This window comes from Bombus fervidus, chromosome 5 (genome assembly GCF_041682495.2).
Source record: "Bombus fervidus isolate BK054 chromosome 5, iyBomFerv1, whole genome shotgun sequence".
NCBI classification, from domain to species: domain Eukaryota; kingdom Metazoa; phylum Arthropoda; class Insecta; order Hymenoptera; family Apidae; genus Bombus; species Bombus fervidus.
Genome location: NC_091521.1, coordinates 8,603,290 through 8,621,995, shown reverse-complemented (window position 1 = coordinate 8,621,995; position 18,706 = coordinate 8,603,290). Strand labels below are relative to the sequence as shown.

General features: G+C 36.6%; 2 protein-coding genes across 2 annotated transcripts in view; one reads left to right on the top strand and one right to left on the bottom strand.

Annotated features, from left to right (window-relative positions):
• The window catches only part of LOC139987549 (autophagy-related protein 16-1-like), a 197,426-nt gene that overhangs the window by 49,545 nt on the left and 129,175 nt on the right, over positions 1–18,706 (top strand). The gene's annotated exons all lie outside the window — the stretch shown is intronic.
• Positions 1–18,706, bottom strand: part of Neo (ZP and PAN domain-containing protein neyo) — a 247,092-nt gene that overhangs the window by 180,784 nt on the left and 47,602 nt on the right. The window contains exon 2 of the mRNA XM_072003912.1: positions 1,603–1,639. The gene's annotated coding sequence lies outside the window, so the exon portion shown is untranslated. The remainder of the gene's footprint in view (positions 1–1,602; positions 1,640–18,706) is intronic.

Here is an 18,706-nt window from a genome sequence, read left to right as displayed (position 1 = left end):
TATATCTCGAATAAGTGTTGTTAAAATATGATTTTGATTGTTCAATGGCAGTAATACATATATATATTCCCAAGTAAATGGTTAGAGAAAACAGAAATATTAATGTATATTTTTTCATGAAGTTTTATTGCGATGAAGATATTAACACATCATTTTATTGGTTCCATTCGCTTGGCCATTTGAAATAGATCGGTTTATGGCTATTGACAGTTTGTGGACGATAGGATGTCAAATGTATAAAGCCATTGAATGAGAAAATGAATAACGTGAATCCGTTCGGGTGAAAGGACTGCAACGACTGTCAGGAGACTTCGCGTCGGGAGAGAAATCTAAACTGCACTTTCGTGCGAGTAAACTTTAAGGAGTCATATGTCAAGATGTCGCACCGGATGACAGAAATTCCCTTTAGTTACTGTCGCGATAAAGCGTTTCTTTATTTTGAGAAAAGAAGATGTAAGTTCGCGTTGACACGACGGAGAACAAAGAAGAGTCGTAGGTTGAAGAAACCACCAACTGCTTATTACGAGTCTTTTTTATCATTTATCTTTACGACGAAACCTTACAGGGTACTGATATTAAATTTTTCAACTTTAATAATTGCATCTGTAAGGAACAGAGATAACAAATATATGAAAGGTTAAAAATTATAGTGATGTAACTAAAAATTTTAAGAATTTCAATTAATTTCGTTCTTCAGTTAATTTTAGTTTTATACCTGAGCTGCTTTATTATTATACGTGTTGTTGGTTGGTTTATTAAAAATTATAATAGTCGGTGTATATTAAAATTACTTTAAATACAAGTACAGAGATAGTATATGCAGGTCGAAATCATCGCTCGCTCAATGCTACCGATCAACTCTACGCTATTCGACTGTATGACTCGCTATGTTGATCCGCTATAATGATTGTCCTAGAGAGCATGTTCGTCTATTTGTATCGACCGGTGGTATTGTAAAAAGTACAAATGTAACTCCGGTTGACGATCACAAATAACGGCGATAATGTTTTGTCCGGAGTTCGTTTACCTTTGAACCTAGCAAACCAAAACAATGTTGACACTCCAATTCAAATCTTCCATTGACTCATGTGCAGCTATATACCTAATAATGTTGATATGTTGATTTTATTCTGTGGTTGAGACGTGTTTTTGCGATTATAATTTTTGTAATAATAAATATGATTTTTTTATAAAAGGCAGATGATTTGCATTATTATCCGGTGATTTTATGTTCGATAAATTGCGGATGTTAAAACCATAATTATTAATTTATCGCAGAATATGCTGTTACCACTAACTATTTGAGTATTAAAATCACTGTCTATTTCAAAGAAATAGATTATGAATTATCAATAAGTTATGAACGATATTAAAATGTAAATAATTTAGAAGACAAATAATGATCGATGCATTAGCAACGTATGAATATTTATTATTTTCACGCTTGCATAGGGTTTATCATTAGCATTTGTCATTTATTTTAAAGTATATTTCATAATATTCGTATATTATTAGCTTCGTTAAACTAATTATCGTTAGTTTATTGGTAATGATCATTCAGTTACAAATTAATTTCGATCAAACATAAAATAGTTTACTTACCAATATTAACGCAATAGTTGGCTCTTCTGAACCAGTTCTGAAACAGACAAAAAAATATTCCAATTAAAAATGATATTAAATAAATAAAACAAGTACGTTTCTAAAGAAAGTAAAATCATGAGATAATGTAAAAACAATGACGAAATACATTGCGTATATTTCGAACAACTCTACTACAGTAACTTTCCTAAAATTGATCGCTGTACTTGTAACATAACTTTCATTCTTTTGAAGCCATTGATTTCAGATGGCTCCATAAATAAAACCACACTGGTTTGAAATTTCAGATTCTAATGGTAAAGTGTTCAATATGTCTTGGATATATCCGTCTATTTGAGGATCGATTTATTCGAAGAATAGATCATACACCTCGTTTCATGCGGATAGCTCTCACATAAAGACATTCCAAGTAATATACCGAACGGCACGTAATACCATTACAGTAAGTTATTAGTGCTACTATAATGACACGTGCAATACAGTTAGCAATATCGCACGCGAGACGCGAAACGCTTGTGAATATTGAAATGGTATGCGTGCATCAGCCCCATGAAAATCGCAACTACCTTCCAGCGATCACGTCTATTTGAAGTGTGTTCTAGCTGTATTAACTAGTCTTATCTACACGTGTTGCGATGCAACGAGAAGAACATTTATTTTAATCTGTTCTATGTTAGATCCAAATACAAGTGAATTATCTATCTCCAATAAATTGTATTACGTGATTAATTGATAGACGAGATCTTGGAAGGAATCACGTAACTATGATAGATGTTAAGTGTGTAGATAAAATAGATATTAGGTTTGAATTATTGATATGTCGTAAATTTTTTTCGAAGGACAGAAACATAATGAATTAATGAGTCTTCCTAGTTGCAGTGTGTGTTAACAAAATGTCTATATTTTATTTAACAATTCTTTTACTTTCTGCTGGAAATATCGGAAAATTGCTTTGGATTTCCATTCTTTACATAGCTTTACATAGAGATCATCGATATCGTACAATTTTTATTAAGAACATTTTCGTTTCATTCATATCTTTTGACACATTTAACTATTCTTAGCTAAACTCGACACACTGTGTATAGCAAGATTGAATTATGACACAACAATAGTGAAACCATTTTCACTCGTCATAGTCTGTTTAAATCCTTTCCTTACGATCTCCTTTCTACCGCGTATACTACGAAGGAAAGGAAAGCGAGTTATTGTTTCACGGTCGGATTAAAGAATAAATAGTATCCTCTGCATCTTATAACGATCTAATAACGAGTCTCACGAATCCAGGTATCTTCGATGGTTTTACATGAATTATAATCTCGCGGTTGGTTAGACACCTGGCCAAGTCAAACCAGCGATAAAGCCATGAAAATTCTGGCGTCGTATTATCACCGGGTCTAAGAAATAAACGTCAGCGGAAGACCTCCGCTGAACTTTTTAATATGACACATAGCCTTCGTACCAGCCGTTATAAGAAGTCAGGCTACGGAATTTAAATTCTTTTCACAGTTTCTCGGAGAATCCGCCTTAGAAAACGAGCGAAGAGGAAAAGAGTGGATAGGGGTGAGTAGGGTGGGGGCGCAGAAAGAAATATTAATTCCAGGTTTTTCTCTTGCCCTGCCTGTAAGAAGGTGCGACTATACGTGGTTCTCATATTCCAAGTAGCGGAGCTTGCGAGGGACCGAGTCAAGAAGGTAGAGATGACGAATAAATTTCCGTCTATGAAAGCTGGTAATGGATGAACACGGACCTCCAGCTAATAACATCTATCAGCGTGAAACTTTTAAATCGAACGGCTCGGGCACAATGGCCGAAAAAGATTCGGGTCGTTCATTGTACGAATATTATGACGTGATAGCATTACGTAGTAATTTCTTAAACAACAGAGGTTAATGGTGATTTTATAATTCTGGCGTTGATTGAGAAATCGCTTCGTTATTTCAATACTCGAATCGTAAATCATGCAATGACGACAGTAATTGAAAGGCGTGGATGAAATTCATAGCGGAATTTTTAACAAATTTAGCAGTGAAATAACGCATGGTGTTGCGAGTACTGTTATGGCTTGTACTGTTATCTTAAATGATTACAGTATGCTTCTATGGATGATTTCGTTTGTGAGATAAATTTGGTTTCAACGTTAGTTTCGAATATTGGAAGATTAGACAAAAGTTTGTCTTGGCGAAAGTGTTACACGTGGAAATATTGCGCGTATGAACTGAGTAACATTAATATTAAGTGTGTAAAAATTATTATAGCCTTTCGCAATATCTTTCAAATTCAATTATAGTTTCCTCGATTAATGTGTACTCGGTATTGTATGATATCCGTATGAAGGGTAAAACAAGATATCCTAGTTATTGTTATATTTGAAGTAATTGCTGTATAAATTATCTCCGTTTTTTATTATAAACTTTAATTCTGCAGTATACTGCTTGGTATGGGACTTTTTAGAAGCACTTATATATAAATCGTTTTATAGAAACAATTCAGAAGTTATACCAATAATTTATCAAAAATGGTATATTTTATTTGTAAAAATAGTTGCATGTATACTGCTGCATGTATCTTCAACGTTTCCACTTCATTGACAAATCAATATGTCGATCAGCTAGAAACTAAAATCAGTTGAACCAAAGTGATGGATTATTAATATCTAGATGTATATTTTTTCAATTTTGATGCAACGTATCCTGCTAAACACGTTACTTTTCATTAGGCATGGATCGCCGGCATTTAAAAGCGGTAAGAGGATCAATCAACTATTCCTGTGAAACACGTTCTGCGTATCGATAAAACGTTATTTTATGGCTCATAACCGCGGCGAATGCAGCGGTAATAACCGTAACATTAATAATTAGCTAGCGTACAGTGTGTAACATGCTGTCATGCGACTAATGCGACTGAAAAGGGTCGTAAAAGCAATGCTTCCGGTGTTTCCCACCTCTTTCGTCCTTTCTTGTTTGCCTTTTTTCTTCTTTAGGATCGATTAGGCATTTACTGGCCCCGGTGTATACAATTTCATCGAAACGATCCGTCGGTTTTTCATCGGTCACGGACGATACTGCGTACAGCTCGGTACGATCGTTTAATACGACAGTCGACATAAATCGGCGAATCGAGGCTCAAGTACCACTCGAGATCTGAAATTGTACCGTTTAATCTGCCGATAATGGGCATTTCCAACGGAGATACGTAGATACGTAGATACACATATTTGTCTAGCTTGCTGCGTGCAACTGTTTCAACTGCCGCCGATTTGTTCCTCTTTGCGCAGACGCCAACGCTTTCGCCCCTGTCTGGTCGTTCCAACACTCAGCCGCGAGGTCAAGAGTCTGTTTCGACTTTACTGCCACATTCGATCCTTTAATTAAATCGTCCAGCTACCGTTCTAATCTGATTTTCGTCCCTGAGCTCAGAGGATAATGTTTAGGGTGATATACACACGCGGAGTGTCATTGGACAAAGTAGCAATTTGCGACAACCAATTATCAGAATTTAATCATTCGAAGATCGTGTTCGTTTGATAGGTACATCTTTTTTCTAAAAGTTTTCTAACGTATTTTGAAAGTTATTATTAATATTGTTATTGTTGTTGTTATTATTAGAAATATTATTTGTAGCGAATTTTATAGAAGCTTTACACATTCATGGATTGGCAATTACGATCAATATATTCGATTCCTTACTTTTTATTTCGTTATTTTATTTCTATTTAATCGATCATTTTTTATATTTATATTCCATATAATTATCATAATGGAATGTTTACATACTGTTCGATGATTCTAAATGGAATTTACTTTAATAAAATTAAATATTTCTCGTACAGTGTTCCAGTTTTTGATACGATTCATTATGATTTAAATAGTAGGTAGATAATTTTTAGAATTGCTACTAAGTAAGGCTATCTATGTAAGTAATATAGGATATAGAAATTAATATTCATAAGGAAAATTGGTTTTATGAGATAAAATATGACTACGACAATTCATAAATTACGTTGTAATACTTTCATACTAATAGACTTGCGTACCACAATGAGCAATTTACAAAGGGCTTGCCTCAGATTCACCAGAGGATATGCATCATGGGAGAAACTTCCATGACAACGAATACGCATTCGTCTTGATTATCGAACCGGCAGATGGCTGACAGTCGTCTTGCCGCACAATGCGATTATGTCATTTAATTGATGCTCATTTATTACGTCAACACAAGGTAATAAATATTTTCAATAATCACTGTATACAGAAACAGATAGAAAAACAATAAATATCTACAGAAAATCTAACCGCTCAATCATCAAGAAATAAACAATTATACTTCAAGGTAATAAAATGTACAAATAATTTTAATGAGTCACGACGTCTGAAGATTACTTTCCAGTCTCACAAGCAATGATATAAAATGCGAAGACGTACCAATAGAAGAAAGAAGGATATTGAAAAGTTACAAATATAGATCGAGAGTTTTCTAAGTATCTGCATCGTCACTTGAAATATAACATGTTGACAGACCTATCTAATAGAGATTCAGTGGCTCGTAGCAGTAAGAGTAACAGAGCAGTAAGAGTAGCTAGACCAGCTGCTAAACCGGCCGCGTCGCGTAGATAATCCAATGAAGAAAAGAGAGAATGGTGAAAAGAGTATTATGGAGCATGGTTTATAGCACAAAGTGCACCGGAGGAACTTACAACGTCGTTTGCTATATGACATATGTTCAGAAGAGACGGCCAGTTCTTGAATAGCCGAATAAACGACCGAGGTTATAGAATCCATCAGCATCTAATCCTAGCATGAGTCGCCTTCGTATTATCGTTTTCATCGTAGTTTCACACCGTCAACGGTGCTTTGCATTAATGTTTTCTTCCAATCTCTGCTTCCTCTCGGGTTATCTGATTTTGCTATAATCCTTCTTACCTACCGTCTGCTCGATCATGTGCTGGACAGAATAGACGCTACCAATAGCCTGGCTATAACTATCGGCTTTACTAGCACTTATTATCTATTTATTATCCGGATTTATTATGTATTTTGCTGGTTAACATGCACTAAAACTGAAATAACATTCCATAGAATTGTTTTCTTAATACTGAATTGCGTGATGTGGTAATTTATGTTGACAGTGATGGCCGAATCCGTATCCTCTATTAATTTGACTTTCAATATCTAGTCGATGCTTTTTATGGATATTGTCCAATATAAATTCCATTTCTGTGCATTTATAAGTCGCCTATAGGCGCTAATCGTGATCCATTCTTGAGCATCTTCGATTAAAAGGATATAAAGGATATTACGAATTAAAACAGGTCAAATGAAATAAAAAGCGTAATTTTTAATGAATGTAGCACTAAATCTGTTAAATATGCAACGAACGTGTAATCACTGGTACTAAAAACGAGAATTTTAATTGCAGGCCTTTATCAATCCGGAGCTTAATTCTTTTCGATCCCAATATATATAAAGTTTATTCTTTTATGTCATAATTTAACTTAGTAGAAATGCCTCGTAGATATATTAATGGTTACAACATCAATAATTTTCAAACCAACTTATTCGGTACAAGCCACTCAGAACAAAATATAAATTGCTTGAGCTACAAAGAATTATCTCCTACATCGAATAAAGGAAACTGAACAACTTTAGTCCTGATGTTACATCTACTCATCAATAAACGATATTATCAAGATCCATTTAAGGATATACCACGTTCAGCTCACCGAATAATTCGCGAATCTTACAAAGAATCTTCTGCATCTACTTATGATTTCTAGTTACACTATCTTTGTGTTTTTCTAATTCCTGTTCGAAGTTAGCACCTTGTCATTCGAATGGATCGCGTATATTTGTCGGTACAGCATGTTGGATATAGAATATGGTCAAAGATGGCACACGGCGTGGCTGTTCGCGACGATGAGCGTGGCACGGTCTCGTGGTAACTCCATAGCTTGGTTATTATAAATTCTCTGGCAGTAACCGCGGAGTAGGTAGCTGCTACGTAGCTACGTACTTGGATAATAGTCTGAAACAAGTACCGCCACGAAAAGGGCGAGGTCAACTTGTCTGTCGCATATTAAAGACACTGTGCATGTATCCCTATCTCGCTAAAGGCAGGAATGCGCATACGTGGTTCTCTGGTAAGTGGCTCGTATATTGGGACGTATGTCTGACCGGTAGTATCGAACAGGAAGAAATTTTCTTCTGCTTCAAACACGGTCTATCGCTACTTTCGGATTCATTGCAGTCATGAAAAGAAATACGCTGTTGGCGAACCAAAAATAGCCTTGCGTCTCGAGTTTATGTGATATTTCGTTAGTTTCGACCATAAAACGAGCGATAGCAGTCGCTTAGGTGTCAGCTAAGTTATGCAGAGATAACCTATTCTTTAGTTACCAGGTGATAACGAGTTTGATTTCATCGTGATTTCATCACTCATCAACCCGGAACTTTGATAGAAAATAATTTTCCTTGGAAAGAGACAGTCAAAAGAATTTTGAACGTTCCGGTATACAAAGTATTCACGAACCCTACTCTATTGCGTTACCACAGTTTGCAACTACTTCGAAGATAATTAACGTCACGTGATCCCTTGGAAGCGTCTTAGTATCGTTATCGGGCAAAGTACACTGTTAGGTACCTGCTTTGTACCTGCTGCGGACTCAACACTGTCGGCCAAAGTATACGTTGGCGGTTGATCGTAAAATTAGTGGGACGTCTTGGCAACTTGTCCCGAGTAAAACTAAATTCCTCCGGCGAACAAGCTTCTGGTTACGTCATCGTTTGGAAAAGAATTGCCAGGGGGAGAGAAGAAGGGGGAGTGTATTTTTCAACAGAGGAGGGAATGTCTTCGCAACGACAGGATGGAAAAGATGCGGAACCGATCTCGACTTTACCTCGCTAGCCGATCATTAATGGCCGTGAAACTGTACTCGATTAAACCATCGATTGTTCCGAAGGAGATCGTTAACAATTTTTTGCCGCCCTCGCTCTTTAGCGCTGTTAATGCTCGATGAAGAATTCTTCGACACGTGGGAGGTAAACTCAAAGAACGAAAGAAAATAATAAAGAAATATAGAAGTGAAAGAAAGTAGGAAGAGAAATAAAATGGAGGAAAGAATTTTTCACGGAAGGCGGTCGACAATATTTTAAGTCTTTCTTGAAAAATTTTAGAAATAGTTCTCTTTATCTTTCTCTGTCGACTGTCCCCTCGGTCGTTTCACCTCTACCGATTACGGTTTCCTCTGGACTTGTTCATAAGGCAGCTACCATCCCGGGAAATTTCCATAAAGAGCACCGAACCTCGCAGAAGTATCCGTACAAAGGATTGCTTTATGAATTTGCGCGAGATCTATCCGGCCAAGACGTGAATAATATGCACCTGCTGCAACCGTAGAATGAGCTACGTGCGGCAGTTCCTATTAACCTTCCTGCTCGAGTCACGTCTCTACCGAATATTCGCCCGAATTTCCTCACGTTTTATCGTCCGGGGCTCTGATTTCCCCGCGACCAAACTAACGACCTAGACGACCGGTCATAACTGTGCCCATTCCCTGCGATTTCGCGAACGAAGGCCCCTACGGCGGTCACGAAACTGTGCAGCGACGCGTATGGAATTCAAAAATGCCTGTCGCCCGACCCAGTCTTCCAAACACGCATACTTCAACAACATTTCAAATTTTACAGAAGTTAGATGTTCCCTGTGTACTTTAGACTTGAAGCTTCGGGTGCTTTTATGTCAAGAGAGAAGAAATTCAGCTTGAAATTCACTGCTGCCTCTGCAAGACACTGTTGCAGATGATTATTATAGGAAAACAAGTAGATAGAGAAGAATCTTAGTTATTCCAAGTAATCATGATATACGCTGTTTGGATAGTTGAATAATTTTGTTTCTAGAGTAATATTTTATAAATGTTAACATCGAACGAACAAACCTTTCGAATAAAAATGAACTGATTTCGTTCAGTTTCTCTTATTGGTTCCTATTTTTTTTTTTTTTTTTTTTTTTTTTTATTAGAGATCATTTTCAAGCTTTTCCATTAATACGTATTTCAGTACTCCGTATATTTTCTAACAACGAGCGAAACGTACATATGCGATGTTTGTAAGCGGAATGTGTCACTAGCCAGACATGAATTCTGGGAATCAGCAAATATGGAAAGATAGGAAATATGCATTGATTTCGATTGACCTTGCGATCAATTTTAATGTATATTTAATCGGACAAATGTCATAAACTTCAAGAATTCTACGAGTGACCCGACTCTCTCACGGAAACACCAGAGTCCACATTCTAGCATCGATAACAACGGTTTCGCCTCGTTCAGCTGCTTAACTTACTAAACGGAAGAGTAATCAGTTGCATTGTCGCTCGCAGATCGAACGATCGAGTCGAAATAACTCCCGAGTAAGTATCCCCTTATCCCTGTAACTCGGATCTTTATCGAGAAGGATTTATCGATCGGTAGCGTCACGGCGAACCGGTTATAAAAATATTAATTAGTCGCCGAGAGGGCAGTATATAGGTTGCGGTCAGGCTTGGTATGCGATTGCCGCGTGCAAGCAATGCCCGTATTCGTTGACCTAGCCGGTAACCAGCTCGAGCCGTTGCATAAGTAGCCTACATAAATTGCCAGCTGAGTAGCGTGTACCTGGAACAATAAAGAGGCCAGGGGAAAGGGACAAGAGCGCGACAAGAAGAGAGAGAGAGCCATCGTTGTACGCGATGGACACGCACGCGTGTACGGAAAAGAGGGAGCGAGGGTGGGAGCTGGTTAACGCCAATAGAGATCACTTCGTTACACTTAAACGAAACGCAGAATGGAAATACAGTTGGTGAAGAAAGTATTCGAACACTTGTAGATGCATTCTATGAATAAATAGGTGTATCGTGTGTTTTAAAATTTGAAACTAATATTTAGTAAATATCCTTAATATTCGGAATGATTTTTGACACTTATTATATGCTTAAGATAGCTGTTCCTGTCGTGTACTAATTTTTCTAAATATATGATTGTAACAGATACCTTGTAATTTCTATATAGGTGAATTACCAAAGCAGTCACGGTAGCCTTGTCACAGTTATAGCGTTACTGTGTTAATGAAATTAATGTTAAAGTGTTAATGAAATGTCAATATTTTGTAGATGTCGAACGTAATATGGACATATAGTTTGTTTATGATAAATGTCGAAATACTTTCGCGAGTCACTGTACGGCGCCGTGACGATCCACGTGCTTGTAAGCTGACTTGGTCAGTGCACAGGTGAGCTCGTGTGGTTTCGCTCGTATGCCAACTCGTACGCGCTTTCTGTAACGGTCTTTGCGAGAAGCAGTTTCAGCCAGGGGATCTCGAGAGTTCGTCAGACGGGACAAACCAAAGTTAGACATTTAGACTAGTGAGCGTTATCGAGTAGGTTAACGAGCCCATTGCACTTGCGGTTCACCAATGACCATATATATATGTAAAATACCTTTGCACAGTAATGATGGAACGTTGATGTGGTTTATTATAATTGCTGTGGGAGCTGTAAAAGCGACGAGCAGAAATAGGAAATTCTCTTTGAGAAGATATCTGGTACTCTTTTACGTGCTTCTTCTGGCTTCTTGCCTTTTGGGAGTCCCACTTTTAAATTTGACAAATTGAACGTACGCTATTGTTGGTTTATTGACTTCTTCTTGGCGAACTCTGTTCGCCATGATGATTTCCGTCTTCCTGGTTATGTGGCTCATTATAAACGCGAATAAATTGCTTAAAGTTATCTAAAGTGCTGTCTCCAATTTAACAAGTATGCATAGTAACAGCATAGAGATTTGTAATTTACTGTTATTTGTGTTGTAGCAGAATTACTACTAATGACTCATATGGTACGACGATTCAATTATTTAGATAATACTGCTGACACGAATGTTGTATTTTAGTTTTTATTACTTTTCCATTGAGTTACGAAATGTAGGTCTGACTAGTGCCACATCCTACTTATGAACGTCATGTGTTAAATGGAGAATATAAATGAATTCACAGATTTTGAAAGCAAATATAGGAATAGAATGGCGGATAAACTGATTCCTCAAAAATAGCTGGAAATATACAATTATGTATGATCAAGTTTCATAAGAAACATCGCAGTTACCTCAGTGTTGATAATTATGAAAATAATTATCTACTATAAATCAATCGTTACACGTGTAAACGTGTAATTACACATTTCCGTTTAAAGAAATTTTTTTTTACTGTGCTTAATGAAATATCTGGCATAACTGTTAAGGTCCAGAGAAAACTAACGATGTCACGGTAACCTCGTACTTCAAAAGGTTACGTTTGAAACGAATATCGCGCACGAAACCAAGCTTTTTCTAAAAAAAAGATATTGGAAATATCAAACGAACGATTCGGGGTTATTAACGTTTAAATCGTAAATTAAATAGACATTACAGTGGGCCGGTTATTACTTCGGTATTCGAGTCTGTCGAATAGATAGATTGAGCAGGCTTTCGTAATGTTTGTTGTCGAAAAAATCCTATGAAATTTATTGCGCAACCGTGCAATTTACGAGACAGATATATTTGATGATGATGAAAGCTCTTTGATGCCGAGCGTGGGAGGTATCGTGCTGCAACTACGATGGGGTATAGGTCATGAAGGTCGAGGACCTTTTCGATCCAACCGATGAAATCGGGTTTGTTACGCGTACGTTGAGGTTCGGCCAAACTAGAAAATGAATCGTAGGTTGTCGGAGGCTGTGTATGGAACACGGTGGAAAACGTATTCAACCGGATTTATCTGGCGGGCGTTATCAGGGTGACAAATAATTATACAGCTGATTTAATAATGTTCTCTATCGTATACGGGCGATCTTAGCGTGGCGAGTTTAAATCAGCGGGACGATAAATCGGGTAATGGAACTAGATGGTAATGACATTTATCGAGATCGTTCTTTGCGCAGCCATTTGCACGCCGTCTTGGATTTCCGTTGATCGTTAGATAACGCGATATTTCTTAGTTCCCTTTCGTCGCCTTGCCTCTATATTCGTTAGGATAAATTTGTCACGAAATGCATACATGAGAGAGCATAAATGGAGATAGTGTTATTTATTCGAACTAGCCAGTTACGTGTGCGCGTACCTCCGTCGCTGCTATTTACTACGACGTTCAAGCTCCCCTTCCGGTTAGGATGTAAGCTTCATGGCATTATGTGTTATTTTGGCGCCTGCTTTAACCAGACGCATATTTCACGCGTCCCACTTTCTTGTCACGAATCCGAGGCCGCGAGGCAACCGGTCTACCTGCGAAAGGAGCTCGCCTGTCGTTTTTGCGCATAGCAGCGCACGGTATGCACCGAACTGACTTGACTCGGCAAACGTCGTCGGGTTTAACGGTACACGCCAGATTGGAACCGTCCACGGTACCCTGATAGTTACGTTTGGTCCCACGAGAAACTTTGCCGCTTGGTTTACGAGGCTATCAAATCGATAAACAAGTTCGCTGGTAGAGATTAGTTCCTACGAGTAGGAGGAGTCAGATTATCAGGATTATTTATACGGAAAATGCAAACCAATGCTCCTTGAGTGCGCGAGGAATAATCTTAATATATATGGATAATATTCATGAAGTATAACTGAATCGATAGAGGCGTGGGCCAGTAAGAGAAATTTCTCTAACTAAGTAAACCGGATTAACTGGATAAACAAGAATTATATGCGTGTACCGATCTTGATTAGAGCGTTATCGAAAGTTTTAATTTCCTTAATGTGATGTCGATACTGTTCGGCTAATTAGAATCGAGCGATATCATAGAGGAGAGTGGAGGTCTCTCGGGAGTGTCGCATGGTACTGACCCGGAGATCACTGTCCAACCTCTAATTTCCTCCCGTTACCTCGTATCTATACCGTTGTGTCGTATCTATACGTGGTCACACTCCTACGGCAACCCCCCGCTAACCCTCCTCGTTCACCTCTTGCTCCTTGTGTTGTCGTCGCCTATGACCCGACCTGAATGTACACAACGAGGCCAATAGCAATTACGAGTAGCTATATGGTCCTCTTCGTGAACAATGAGCCGATCGTTTTGATCAAGTTATGGCACGAAACCTGAACAATTGGCCTTTTTTAAACGTACAATACGTGTATTAGAGTATCGTATTAAATGTGAATTGTTTTGTTGTTCGTAAACTGCAGAAAAGATAAACTTAAATAATAAATAGGTCAAATTTGTTAGAGAAAGCAACGTATTCAAATATTTATTCACCTCTAGTAAAACTGTTATTTTCTTCGTGTTTATACAAAAAATAAGTCTGAAAAATATTATTGCGACGAGAGATACGTAATTGATAATATATATACATAATATATAATAAATGATTAATTGGATAACATGATTTTTTGATGTCTATTAAACGTTTTCTGAGAAACAATAACACTTAGAAGAAAAAGTATAATGACGTAAAATAGTATTACCGTATTGTTATATAGTTAATTGTCTTTTTTGCAGTTGAATAAAATTCATGAAATTATGTATATAAATTTTGAATTTACGATTAAACTGCGTTCGTTAATATTATTGTCGAATTTCTTTTTTGGAGATAAACATTCACCGGAGTATAATATCATCGCACTAGATCACCATTTAACTACCATTAAACCGGCTTTTACGGCAATAGTATAACACAGCGAGGACATCGGAAAACCATGGTCGTTCTATGACAAAGATTAATTCCCTTTATTATCATTTCCGTGACGCAGTCATTTTAGTCATTATTCCGGCATTTGCACGAGCAAAAGTGTTCATGTGAAATAAACGCAGTTAAATGACTACGTAATCGTTCTATTGCCAGCTTTAATAAATACACGCTTAGAAAGTCTCATGTATATGATCAATGATACCTATTCATTAATATCATCATTGTTTCATTTATTTTCTGTAAAATAACTTAATTTCACGTAGTATAGAACGCAAATTTAATGTATAAAAGAGGAGCTTATAAAATTCCAGAATAAATTCTCTGGAACAAAAAGAATCTTAAGATTCCGACTAGTCATACACTAAAGTATATACAGTCTACGCTTACTGGAACCATAATTTTGGAATCTTCAGAACAATTTTTGTCGAAAGAAAAAGTCCATAACGTGTCGAGTCGAATGATGGACCAGAATTTATACTTCCGTGTTAGTTCCTCAAATTATACCGCTGGTATTGCGATTTTTGCCGGTTCATGTAAGTGAATTCGAAATAGCGGATATCAACGGAATCATGATCGTCGTCAAACGGCACATGATCGCCGCGCACATGATGAGGTACACCGCAAGAATATACGAGGAAAATTGAAGTAAAGTCACTTAAGTGTTTACCCACGTTCTCAATTATATACGATGAACCCTTGGCACCAAAATAATTATCTTTTGCAGTCCGTTACTCGAGACTCTGAGCACAAGAGTATAAATCGACCATCTTAGACAGCATCTCTCTGTTCTCGTTGTACGTTCTAATAGACTGTTACATATATACAAGAACGTTCAGAAGCAAGTTCCCAGGCTTAAAAAGCATTAAAAAAGATGACCGGGTAATGTAATTCCGCGAATAGATCTTCACGTCATATTTATTCTCTGCACGTTTGTATAGAATAAAGTAAAAGTCCTTGATAACTGATATATGTAATAACATTATGTAATTGCGTGATGATGAAATAAACAGTTGTACATATAAATGACTATAACTGTTCAAGTCTAGAAAAACTGGATCTAAACAATTGCATACATATACACATATAAATTGTCTTATATTATTTTGATTGCCTTGTTGAAAGAAACATATTTTATTTTCTATACAGTTATAGAGAGAAATAAACGTCTATAATGATTATAAGAATATAAAAATGTACAAGATAATACATTTTTATCTAGATTCTATTTCTAGCAGTATTTCTACAATTTCTATTATGGTAGACTCAGACATCATAAATTTAACAACTATTTATTGCATATTAACATATTCATAATTATTAATTTAGATATTTTATATTTAAATAACAATAACAATCTAGAAAAACCAACACAGATACAGACGACAGAAAATGTTACACTTAATTAAGTAATATGTACTTAGCTAATTCAATACGATATTCTTTAATAACAACTACAACGTACCAATTGTATTTGACGAGTGCGAATCCCAGTTCAGTTATGATTAGAGGTTTATCGAGCTATCGAAGAAAGTAATCAATCGAAGAGAGGGAGAGCACAGTTAACTCGTACGTAATAATTATCATGATCTCTCGTGAGCTCCCTCGCTTTGAGTCCGCGAATCCTCCGCAAAGTCTAGTAAGAAGGTATTAGGAGCTTGGAATAGAGAGCGAACGAATCCACGAGCGAGATTTAATGCGGGTCTTATCAAAGAATGTCGAGGTCTAGATAAACCGATATAACCTTATTCTGACATGTGAAATAGAACCACGTCTGGTCTTCGAATAACAGTAAATCGGTTCCATTCCGTTTGTACGACATTTCGATTAGTATCTCTTCTGCTGCCCTCCGTTGCTTTGTTGTCCATCGCTTTTTGCTACATAGAATTATATTTTTGATGTAACAAATGATTCAAGGGGTTGGACAGTTTCCTATTGGAAAATACTGTCCTTCGTGGTCGATCAAAGAGATATTCTAATTTATGATAGAAAACGTCAAGAGATAGGCCACGGTTTTGTCTAACGGTATCCCTCTATACTTATTTCATCTGCACGTTTCGATCGACACTTTCAGCTCTCTAGTTCCACTTTATTGCCCACTGTTTCTTTTCTCATTAATGGACTGTGAATTCTTTATAATTTCCTACGCTTTTACTTTTTTATATCTTTATAGCTTTACATTTGTATATGTATTTTTATATTTTTGTGAACACACGTCTAAAGAAATGGAAGCTACACAGAAATTTGTTTCACTTACTAAATGTTATAAGAAGTGCTATAATTTGAATATTTAATATATATTTGAGCATCGTGTGCACATTTTTTGTATTTTTACGTAAACGCCAAGATACGGATAGACAGTAATTTAAAAATATATAAAACTTTTAGAGGCAGAGATTTTATACGAGATTCGTTTCTTAATTTTAGAAATCATAAGATTCTAAAATGAATTAGAAACGTCTTATTTATGTATAAAGCTCCGTGTAGGAAAGCAGAGATGAAAAGTGACCTTTTCCATCATTATTTAATTTTATCATACATCAATATGTATTCTCTTTGGAAGGAAATTTAATGAAAACGTCTAGCAAAGGATCTGCTTTTTCAAGTAGTCATCAGAGAGTCGTATCGTGTGCCGTGCAAGCATTAATGTTTCAGTATTGACGCTTGTGTCAAATGGAGAGGCTTTCGGGCGCAGCTGCACCCAGGATTTGCGCGTGTTTTTCAAAGAGGTCAGTCCGAGCAATTTTCATGAGCGAAATCAGAGAACGTCGTGACCACCAAAAGGATCTGAGGACAAATATTGACTTTTATACCGAGTCAACTGTGAAAACGGGTGAGATAAAACGATAGATAACAAGAACGAGAAAAGTAGACAGGTTGAGAAGGTAAATCACGATGGAACGAGCAAGAAAACGGTAAGATAAAGAAAGGTAATGAAAACGATTGGAAAATAACTTGAATAACACGTGCGCAACAATGATACAACTGTACATTGAACACTGAGAAATGGTGAATTAAAAACACTTTTAGCGAATAGAGACATCATATATCATACAAAATCTTCATTTATCTATTGCTTACTAGCTACTGACGAGGCATTGATCGACAATTGGTTTTTAATGGCGTCCTTCCCTTGCTCAAACCACTTATTTTTTCTACTATCTCTCCCTCTTACTAAGCTTTTACTTTCATTAGTACACTAATTCATCTTTCCTGCCAAAAGGGGAGATGTGTTTTAGCAATTCTTCAGTAACTCAGAAAAGAGAGTTTCTTTATCGCATACAGTTAGTCTTTCGACGTTTTTACCGCTGTTACAGCAGAAACAATGTTCTTTGTATAACTAGACACAAATGTTTGAAGAGAACAGAATGTGTGTTGTAATAATACATTTGCTACCAATCGCATAAAACAGACACTTTCAGATAAATTTACGTTTATCTTCAAGCTGCGAAACAAATGGATATATCGTATAACCGACGTGACTGGTTAAAAAAGAAGAAATTTTAGATATTGAGACAAAAATACAAGAAACAAGATATGATTTATGTTCAATCCTTATGGTACTCTAATAGTTGATTACTAAAGAATCTAATCTATTCATACAATTAGTATTACAAATTAATTTGGAGATTTACACACATGTGTGTATAATACGTATATTTTTATTGAATTGAGCAAGTGAATTAAAAAAAATGATCATTAGACCTACGCTTTATAGCCGCGTACGGAACTGCGGAAATTAAGAAAACTGTTTTCGATTGATATATTGGGATCATTGGCAATATTCATCGAATGAGATAACTATCTTCCCGCTAGTAATGCAACTTCTTGAAGTATAGATTACCGTTAAAGGAGATCGCTATCGGAATCGGTAGACCACCCATGATGGAGTATCACGAAGGGTCGAACAATTTTTTTCCATGGAGCTAGGACGCCATGTAGGAAGAACTTAGATGCTAACGAATGGCTGAAAGTTTCGAATCAACTATGCCATTTCACTATTTCTTACTTGGCCTTATCGACCACGATCAATACAATCGTAATAAAATTTTTATTCCAATGTAATAATTTCAATAAACCCCTGCAGGCTTCGATTCTATTGTCATAGTTTAACATCGATCGTTATCTTCACGAAACTGAAACTCTGTAAACCTATATGTTTTCTGACATTCAAGAAGACAATAGAGACAAGCTACCACGAAGTAGGCAAGCCAATCATTATAATTCCCCAACGACCCGTGGATAACATCACCGATGTCAGGATTTATTTCTGTTCCGACTACTAGCTGTATGAAAAGTACTTATTACGAGGATCTTGAATGACGTAACAATATGTAGATAGCGTTTTATTACTTTCTTCAATTTTGGGTTTATCATTATCCGCAACGTGGATAGAATAAAGAAGAAAATTATTGGGCTTGGATATTC